Source organism: Xenopus laevis, chromosome 8S (genome assembly GCF_017654675.1).
Source record: "Xenopus laevis strain J_2021 chromosome 8S, Xenopus_laevis_v10.1, whole genome shotgun sequence".
NCBI classification, from domain to species: Eukaryota; Metazoa; Chordata; class Amphibia; order Anura; family Pipidae; genus Xenopus; species Xenopus laevis.
The window spans coordinates 98,030,845-98,041,331 of record NC_054386.1 but is presented as its reverse complement, the minus strand read 5'-3'; positions in this window follow the sequence as shown (position 1 = coordinate 98,041,331).

Here is a 10,487-nt window from a genome sequence, read left to right as displayed (position 1 = left end):
CATGCAACGAAATGGACAGAAATTGGCGAAGCGCCAGAAGAAGACACAAAGACCCGGAAGATGGCTGCATGAAACTCCAATGCCGGAATCTGCACCGATGTTTAAGTTAAAAGTTAGGGGCATTTCTCGGGGTGCAGTTAGGCTGGGGGGGGAGGGGGGTCTACGTGGGGTTGGGGGGGGTTTTTGCCAAATGGGTTGAATTCTCCTTTAATACCTAGGGCTACTGGAAAATCATGTAAACATTAAATAAACCCAATAGGCTGGTTTTGCTTCCAATAAGGATTAATTATATCTTAGTTGGGATCAAGTACAAGCTACTGTTTTATTATTACACAGAAAAAGGAAATCATTTTTAAAAATTTGAACTATTTGGATAGAATGGAGTCTATGGATGATGGCAATTCCATGATTTGGAGTTTCTGAATATTGGATCCCATAACTGTATAGCAAATATACCTTTCTGTCTGAGTGGTTTATGCTTATTATAATGAATTTGGTATTTTCTGGAACTTCTCGCTGAATTTTTCCTTGCATTGTCTACTGACCAGCTGGTGTTCAGTTGGGTGACTCTCACTTGGCATAAAATTTCCAATTATAGAGCCAAATACCTATTGTTCATACCCACCTAATGATACAAATATGGGATCTTTTATCTGTTACACGTGGGACCTTATATTTTCCAGATATGGAATCTATAATTTGGATCTCCATCCATCTACCAAAAAACATATAAACAAAAATAAACGCAATATGGATTCATGGAGCTTAGTTATCATCTCATACAAGGTACAGGTATGGGTCCTGTATTTCAGAATGTTTGGGACCTGGGCTTTTTGGACAAGGGATCTTTCTGTAATTTGGATCTTCAAATCTTAAGTCTACTAGAAAATCATGTAACCATTAAATAAACCCAATAGGCTGGTTTTGCTTCCAATAAGGATTAATTATATCTGAGTTGGGATCAAGTACAAGCGACTTTTTTATTATTACACAGAAAATGGAAATCATTTCTAAACATTTAAATTATCTACATAAAATGGAATCTATGGGAGATGGCCTTTTTGTAATTCTGAGCTTACTAGAAAATTGATCCCATACCTGTAATATTTTATAAAAAGAAATTATTTTTAAAAAATTATACGTCCCACATTGCAATATCAAAAAAACGATTTATTGGGAAACTTGTGAATACATTTTAAAAAATGTAAAAATGATCTAAATTGGTTTATCTTCGGTCTGAGACAAAAAGTGCTTTTTTACAGAGCTATTCCGTAGCTATTCGATAAAATTAGATACAGGGTATGAATTATTTTCTAACAAAGTTAATATATATTTGTGGGTTTTTTTTTTTAAAAATTGAAGCCCAACACATGACCAGTTGTTAGTAATAGCACTTTACAGGCATGTAATCATATAGTAACGATAATGTTCCTTAGGGATTTGTGAAGTCCCCTATTAAGTCCCCTACCTCTTGTATAACAAGTAACGGGACTCCGGACACAAGTAAATGCCAAAGGGTTGGTGGTGTCAATTTGTATTAGGAACAAGTCCGAGATCCTAATTTCACCAATATCAGTGCCACACAATGTCCTGGGAATAATGGCTAGACGTGGAAGAATTTTATGAGGATTTAAATCTATTTGTGATCAATGACAGAGGTGGCTAAGGTCAGTCTGAATTAAATAAACTTTAGAAATTCGGCAGACATAAGAAAAAAACATCCCTATTTTTACAATGCCACTTTATCAGAGAGAGAGAAATATACTGGCCCTTTTATGAGTCTATAAACAGCGAGTGCAGATATATCCGTGGAGATCTGGGTTTTTGTACATCTGTTAGTAGCACAATGCCTGCTTTATTCCTACCAAAGATGGATGCCATGAACAATTGGACCGCCAATCCGAATAAGGCATAAGGCTAAATAAATCAAAAGTGGGAAATGTTGAATAAAAAAAAGGAATTATTTCCATTTGGAATACAAGTCAAAGTACAAGTGTCACTGCAGGGACATCACCAATTCACTAACAGGCTGCCTAGAAGATGGCTGCCGTGAACTGTGTTCCCTAGATCTTCACCGAGGAGTAAGTAAAAAGTAGTGATAGTGACCGGCGTCCATTTTTTTGGACGCCGGCGCAATTTGGCCAAAAACGGACACTGCCGTCCAAAAAAACAGATGCCGGAGTCAAAAACGAGACGCCGGCACCGTTTCGAAAATTTTTCGCAGGTTCCGCTAATTTCGCAACATATTTTTACACTAGATGAAACTTAGGGGCATTTCCCCGGGTTAGCAGCTAGGCTGGAGGGGAGGAGGGAGGGGGTCTACGTAGGGTAGGGGGGTAGAGTTTTTTTAAGTTAAGGCTTGAATTCTCTTTTAAGTCTACCGGAAAATCATTTAAACATTAAATAAAATAGTATTCTTTTGGCTTCGATAAGGATTAATTATATCTTAGTTGGGATCAAGTACAAGCGACTGTTTTATTATTCTGGATAACAGATTCTATGCCTGTATATTTTGTCATTAGAAGGGAATGGCTGGTCTGGTCAAGTAGAACTGTTGCTAGTGGGAACTTCTATAAAGTGATCATTTTTAATGCAAAAATTTTTCGTCGAAAAATAAATGACACTAAAATACAGTTTGAAAAATGTGAATTTTATTTTCCTAGCCATTGATAAATGCCACCAATTACATAAATTGCATCTATTAACCACCTTATATTGCTATTTGACCCGTAAAGCTTACATTCTGAGCAGTGTCGGACTGGCCCGGCGGGAAACCGGGAAAAAACCCGGTGGGCCCCGACCCTTAATGGGCCCCCGCCGGGCCAGACCCCTCTCCCGACCATTTTGTTAAAAAAAAAAAGATTTCTTTAGGCGCCGCGCTGCGCCATCTGCGCATGCGCGCAGCAACATACAGAGCTCTGAGCGGCGTCTCTCAAGAAGGAGCGTCGAAGCATGCTGTCACGAAGGTGTGCAGTGCGCATCACGGTAGGGGGTCGAGGGGGTCGGGGGGGCCCTGGACAGTAGTCCCGGTGGGCCCCGGGCCCCCCAGTCCGACCCTGATTCTGAGTTTGGAGGAAGTGGCTTGCACGTGGCCACAAGGTATTGACACAAAGTCAAGTCTCCCTGAGCCACAGTCTAGTGGCTTAAGCATCAAGTTGTTGCCTCTCCCTAAGGCCTTTGTTGAGTGCACAACTTTGTTTGATCTGGCTTATTAGCCACATTGGGGTTGCAGGTGAATTCCAGGCATCCATGAAGATACATTTACCAACATATATTAAAACCTCATCACCTTACGGAAATGGAATGGGTGGCGGGTTAACATGAAATGTAGGGATGCATCGAATCCTGGATTTAGTTTGGGATTCAGACAAATCGAAAGTGATTTTTCAAGGAATTAATCCGAACCTTAAATATCATGTGACTGTAGACAATGTTACAACAGACGGTGATGATTATATTTCACATGCTGTCCTTTTTAATTTATTTTGGACTCTGCTAATCTGCATATGCAAATTAGGGATCGTATTCATTGCAGGATTCAGCAGACTCATTTGCGTTGGATTCGGCATTGGATTCGAAATCTGGTGCATCCTTAGCTATTTTTAAATCCTAGGTAAAAGCTCAAATAATCCTACTATCTAGTTTAACCTGGACACAACTTTTCTTCCATGTTAATTTTAATATTACTTCTTCTTTGTCTCATTTCTTGCAACAAAATTCCACCGAGGGTGGGTACAATCAATATGCTTTTTTTCAAGGCAACGCTGCATGCAAACATGTCCGTGCATTCTGTGGCTGGTCAGTACAAATACATGTTAGTCTTATTGTGATATTGTAGAGTGTTTTAGTTTATAAACGACACATTAGAGAGATAATGTGGGATTTATAGATTGCTTTCCCTTTGTGGGACTCATAGAACTTCACATCTGTCAAAGCCATCTTTGGACACACTAACTATGCTGGGATATGAGACTGGGATTATGTGACTTGTCCAAGGTCAAACACAACAAACATCAGGGTCTGCACCTTGAAATTCATTTTCAGATGAAGGTCACTAAAATGTTTGGCCAGCTCCTTCAGCTGACGTACAATAAAAAATTGACATGTCTTCACACATAATCATAGAAGCAAGCTCATTGTCATCTTGCTTTCGCTAATGATAATGGAAGATGCTGGGGTAGCATCCAGCAGCTGGGGGCTATAAATGTGGCATCCTGGAACAAAATGGTTTAAAACCAATGCATAGAGCTTTAAATCCCTTAGTACCAAAGAGAAATCTGCATTGTATTCAAAAAACATTAAAACCAGGCATACAAAACAGCAACAAAAAAGTACAAGACGGTTTCAAGCCAATCAAAAATTCCCCTGAATTGTACTGCATTTGGAAAATGAATGAATATTCGGGTTAAGGGACTAGTGCCACTGATGCTAAGGATGGCATCCTTGGTTCTAAATTGTTTCCCAATATGTAGATTAAAGTTATACCATGGCATACTTACATTAACTTGAATCTAAACAATACATAAACTGGCCATACACTTGCCAATAATATCTGTAGTACCTATAATACATGTACGGTGGCCAACTTATCCCAACGTACAACAAAGTTCAGGAATCAGGCAGATTTGAAAATTTGTTTCTGCTAATGCTCAATGTTGGCCAGTTCATGGAATGTTGGCAGATGAGGAAGTGAAGAAAAGCCACAGCTCAATGTACATGAATGATTGGAACAGTAATAAATTTGCTATACAGCGTGTTGCTCCTTGTATGCCTAGGCCGATCAGGCAAGATGCATACCCAGTTGGCCAGTGTGTGGCCTCCTGTAAATCCTGGGTCCTCCAGGAGGCCACTTAAATATTATTGGTGTAATAAGCTTATTTACAGTTGAAATACACAGGAACTTTTGCGAGTGGTCCTTATAGAATGCATCCTTAAAGTCAGAAGTAGGTGTTTGCCTCAAAATAATATTAATATCTGATTTGTAAACTCCATGAAAGACTTGCCAGCGATGTGACACTGTTGAAAGGGAGTGTGAATGCTGCTTTTCATTACACTGTTTCGCCTTGAAATATCTTGACTGGTGTAGATTTTATATTACACCATGGAGGATCATACTTTGTAGCATCCCACAAAATCTGGTGCTGTTATGCAGTTACATGATGGGATTTTGTAGGAAAGATAAGTCTATCCAAGCAACAGTAGTTTACACAGTAGCCTACTTGGCCTTCTTTTAAGGTTCCTGTAATTTTGCTACCAAAAAATTGATTACAGTCAGAAGTGCTTGTAGACATACTGTACATACAGTGCAAATAAAAGTGTACATAATCTTTGCATACAGCTAATTAAAAAAACAAGAAATAGTAGGGTCTCACTCACTGTCTATCTCTCTATCATCTATATATCTCTATCATCTATCCATTCATTCATTCATCCATCCATCCATCCATCCATCCATCCATCTATCCATCCATCTATCCATCCATCTATCTATCCATCCATCTATCCATCCATCTATCCATCCATCTATTTATCCATCTATCAGTCATCCATCCATCTATCTATATATCTATCATCTATCCATTCATCCATCTAGCCATCCATCTATCTATCTATCCATCCATTTATTTATCCATCTATCTATCCATCTATCTGCCATCCATCCATCCATCCATCTATACACACACGTATATAAGGTACATATAATGCTCCCATTACTCCAACATCCAAGGACCTTTTATCCTTCAACAACAGTAAAGGTTATACTTTCCCTTCATTTCAATATTACACAGACAATCTACAATTGTAAGGTTAAAGTTTTTTGGACACCTCTTAACAGGCACTTTGTTAACCTCTTTGCCGCCTTCAGATTCCTCAGCACCCAGAGGGTTAAGAAAATTAAGCACGCTATCGGGACTGTAGAAAGCAAACAGCAACAAAAGATCTATTGAAAGTCTTCCAGACTGAAACCCTCCAGCTCAATTAGTTAGGCACACACAGGCACAAAAAAAGACTCCCATTCAGGCCATCGGCTGGACACAGGGGACAAGGCAAAAGAAAAGATTGCTCTCCACAGCTTTTGCAGGGTGTCATAACAAGCAGAAAACCTCTTATACAAGAATTAGTTGAGCTAAGAGCTCACCAGAGGGGTTGGGACTGTAACTGGGATGGAGGGGGGGAATGTGTTGACAGGAACTAGGCTTGTGTCCTACAAGGCTTGACATCACCAAAGTAAAGAAATGAGTGTCCCAATGGTATTATATATGTAAGATTTAAACATATACAGTGTTGGATTCCAGGTTGTAGAGTACATAAATAAATTTACCCACGGTTGTCCCCTATCGATGTGCAATCCAGATTAGAGATGGAGTGAAGAGTATGGCAAACCAACTTGTAGAGCAGATGTTCCCAAACCTTTGGGTGACATTGCAGCTTGAAGTCAAGGCTTTATGGACAGGTATATTAATATATGAAAGTGGATGCATATATTTTCATTTATATATATATATTACTGGGACTACTGTATGTCAACCATAGTTTCATATATCTGTATCTCTGTGGTTTGAACTGTGTTGGCTTCCATGTAATGTATTGCACAGCAAAGAAACCACTGAAAACATTTTCCTGGACAGCAATATCAATATGTTCGAATACCACTTTAGAAGAATGTTTCGATATTGAAGGAACCCAAGGCCGATGGCACAGTTGGCATTTTGATCCCCTCAGTGCTCATTAACAATTGCTTTTAATTGGGGGGCTTACAGATAATACATAATATAAAATGATTTTGTGGCTATAACTGTTGTTCCCCAGCTAAAGCAGGAGAAAAATATGGACACATTGATAGTAAATTTTGTGTACAACCATTTATTTGTAACCATCAGTATGTAGCAGGATATTACAGGTATGGTATCCATTATCTGGAAATCCATTATCCAGAAAGCTCTGAATTATGGAAAGGCCGTCTCCCATACACTTCATTATAATCAAATAATACAATTTTTTGAAAATGTTTCCCTTATTCTGTAATATTAAAACAGTAGCTTGTACTTGATCCCAACTAAGATATAATTAATCCTTATTGGAAGCAAAACCAGCCTATTGGGTTTATTTAATGTTTAAATGATTTTCAAGTAGACTTAAGGTATGAAGATCCAAATTATGGAAAGATCCGTTATCCGGAAACACCCAGGTGCCAAGAATTCTGGATAAGAGGTCCGATACTTGTACAAATAAAATTAAATAACAATAAAGATTATCATCAGCTTGTCTCCTTATGACCTCTTGCCTCAAACATTTCAACCACTATAGGATTTTTCTTAAGAGGTAATCACTAGATATTGATTTAACATGGAACAGGCTAACTGTTTTTAAATCAATAGCTATTAGTAGAAGTCTTGACTTTATCAGGTGGGGCTTTCTGAAAGACAAATTGGCCACTTTATCCTCGGTATGATTGCTCCCTTCTAGTTAACACATCATTGTGTGTAGCCAATGTCAAAATATGGTGTTTATAAAGTGATGGGGATGTATCAGTTTAGACACTCGAGTTAAATGCAGATATTAAAGAACACTCAAGGAAAAGACATAACAAAATGACATGGTTTCCATGATGTTAGTGTAACAATACATAAAAAAGATTTTCATATTGACAGTTTGTGGTCTATTCAAGTTAGGCACATGATAATCATCCCTAATTTAGTGAGACCAGTATGAAAGTCATTGCAAAATGCCCTACAGAGGATTTCATGGGGAACTTGGGTGGATTCATTCATTTGAATATGGCAATTCAACAAGTTTCTGGATTAATATTATTATATTATAATTTAGGCAAAATCAGGTATTGTCATAGCATAACTAAAACTAAAGGAGCTCATACCTAGGAAAATATTTTGTATCCTATTCACCAGCATAGGAACTCAAGATGATGCTCTATCATTGATATCTGACTCGTTTGGGGAAAGAAAATCCCTTGTGTATAAACCTATGAGCAAAGAACACCATGTAGCTTTCCCCGAAAACTCCGGGAAACTTTTCCACAAAAACAATGTTTTTTTCGGAGTTTACGTAGTTTCTTGCTATGAATCCCCGAAATTATCGGATTTCGGTACGGACATCAGCGCAGACACTGGGACCTTCTCCATTGACTTATACAAGACCTCCAAAGCTTTTAGATGTGTTTTCAGATCATCGGATTTTAATAAATCTCGAATAATTCGTAGTTTTTTTTTTTTTGCTTTGAAATCAACAAATTATTCGAGGTTTGGATATTCAGAGCTTGATAAATAACCCCCTTAAAGTCTAAAGGGCTGATGATCAGGTTATCTCCTGGTTGGATATTGTCCGCACAAAAGTCCAAATAGCACTGTCAGATGGTCCTTATGAGCTCAATGGAAAAGTTTTTCAGGTCTGCTCATATTGTATACAGGAGGTGTTTTTTGCTTCCCACTATGGGCACATACATCACATCACTGACCAATCTCAATCCTTCAGGGACACCTTGGACAGCCTGATCCCCTACCCTTAAGAAGGTATCAGTGTAAACGCATTTTTAAAATTAATTATACATAAAATATTAAGCCAGGCAAGCAGCGATGAGTGTTATGCAAAAACAATGGGCACAATTGCCCAATTACGGTAACCAATAGCAACCAATATTTAACTTTTGATTAGCCTTGTGCAGTTGGAATAATGACAGCAAATGTCTGATTTGTTGCTAGGGTTACTCGAGTGGAGCAAATTTACCCCAAGTTTCTGCACAACCCCCATTCAGGTTATGTTCATATTGTTTTTATCCTCTCAGTTGTTTCTAGAAAAAAAATTAGTTGAATTATAACATTTTGTTCATTTTATGATCATTTTTTTGAATAGTAATTTTTTTTTATAAAGACCTGCAAGGAAATCCCCTTCAACCCCTTTTGTGTATTTACCCCCTGCTTAAATTGGGTCATGTGGAATCAAGTATATAAATGCCCGTAAAGAGAGATTAGGATTAAATAAATAGTATAAATAAACTATGGGCATGAAATCGATCACTGAGTCAAAATGGCTCTTTTCTTTCCTTCTTTCATTGCACAGTCTGTAAGCAAATTCTTGATATAATGCAATTATTCCTTCCAGAAATAATTATGATACAAAGTGCAGGCGTAGCTCCGCCATTCACAAGGGAATCTGATACGTAGCCCAAGTGAAATCAAACATGTAGATCATTACAGAGAAATGCAGCTTGGGAGCAGACTACATTAATTTAACATATATTCTCTATTTCTGCATTATTAAACCCCCTGGCCTTGGTGGTAATAATATAGACTGTTTTTTAACAGCCTATGTCTATGTGTAATATTTATCTATGTATATCTATCATTTATCTATCTAAATAGCAATTATACTATTATTCTTTACAAGTCGCTACAACTGTCAACACAACTGAGTTGGGAGTAATAAACATCATCGAGAAATAAGACATTTGCAAGATTATTGGTTTTATCCTGTAAATTATTTTAGTATAATGCTATAATTGTGATGTCACAAGTGTAAAATCATATCTACATTTTACAGAAGACTTTTTAATGTTACATTGTGACATCATCATTCTTGCATTATAAAACAAGGGTTCTTAAGGTGGTCGTACATGTACAGGACATTTGGGTTTATGTGAATCTTACTGTCTGACCATTTGTGCATGTAGGGTGCCTCTGGAGACAGTTTCAGTGCACTCTCCCATGGTTCCATTGGACTGCAGTCTTTTCAAAAGAGAAATATATCTGCCAGGGAATACTTTGAAGGATGGACAGGATTCCAAGATCTCCTGTCCCCTTTCATGGCAATCCATTGGCCCAAAAGAATAGATCTATGCTGTATGGCCATGAATGTGGATGTTCAAGCCAACTTGTTGGAATGCGATCAAATGGTTGCATTTTACCATACAAGCTGCACTGATTTGAAAACCCAAACATATAACAGGCTTTCATTAGCCAGAGGGAAAAAAAAATTCTATTCTATATGCTGTTTATACAACATTTGGAGGAAGGCTATTCTATATTACCATCTCAATTACCATCTGCTCTTCAAGTTTCCTCCTGTCCAACTCATTATGTACAATTCGTTCATTCAATTTATGATTCATGGCCTTAATGGAGCAGTAGTTTGCAGAACACTGCCATGATCATGGGAAACAAATTTTCAATATTGATGTCTTGACATTTAATTCTAAACAACTTTCCAAAATAAATGTATTGAACATTCTATTTGTTCTTAGATTCATTTGTAAATGTAATTGCATTTGAAAGCATTATCTGTCTGTCGCTTGGTCCCTATCCATTCTCTACACTACTGGTTCTAACTCTTCAAGTTAGATAATTAACAGAGCTGTAGAGAAGCATGTAAGGCATTGTGGTAAATTTTGTCTTGGCTTGAGCAGAGCTGTTTTTGGATTTCCATTAAGAACCATGGTAGCAGTTGACTGATTTGCTTTCAGATTTGTCATGACT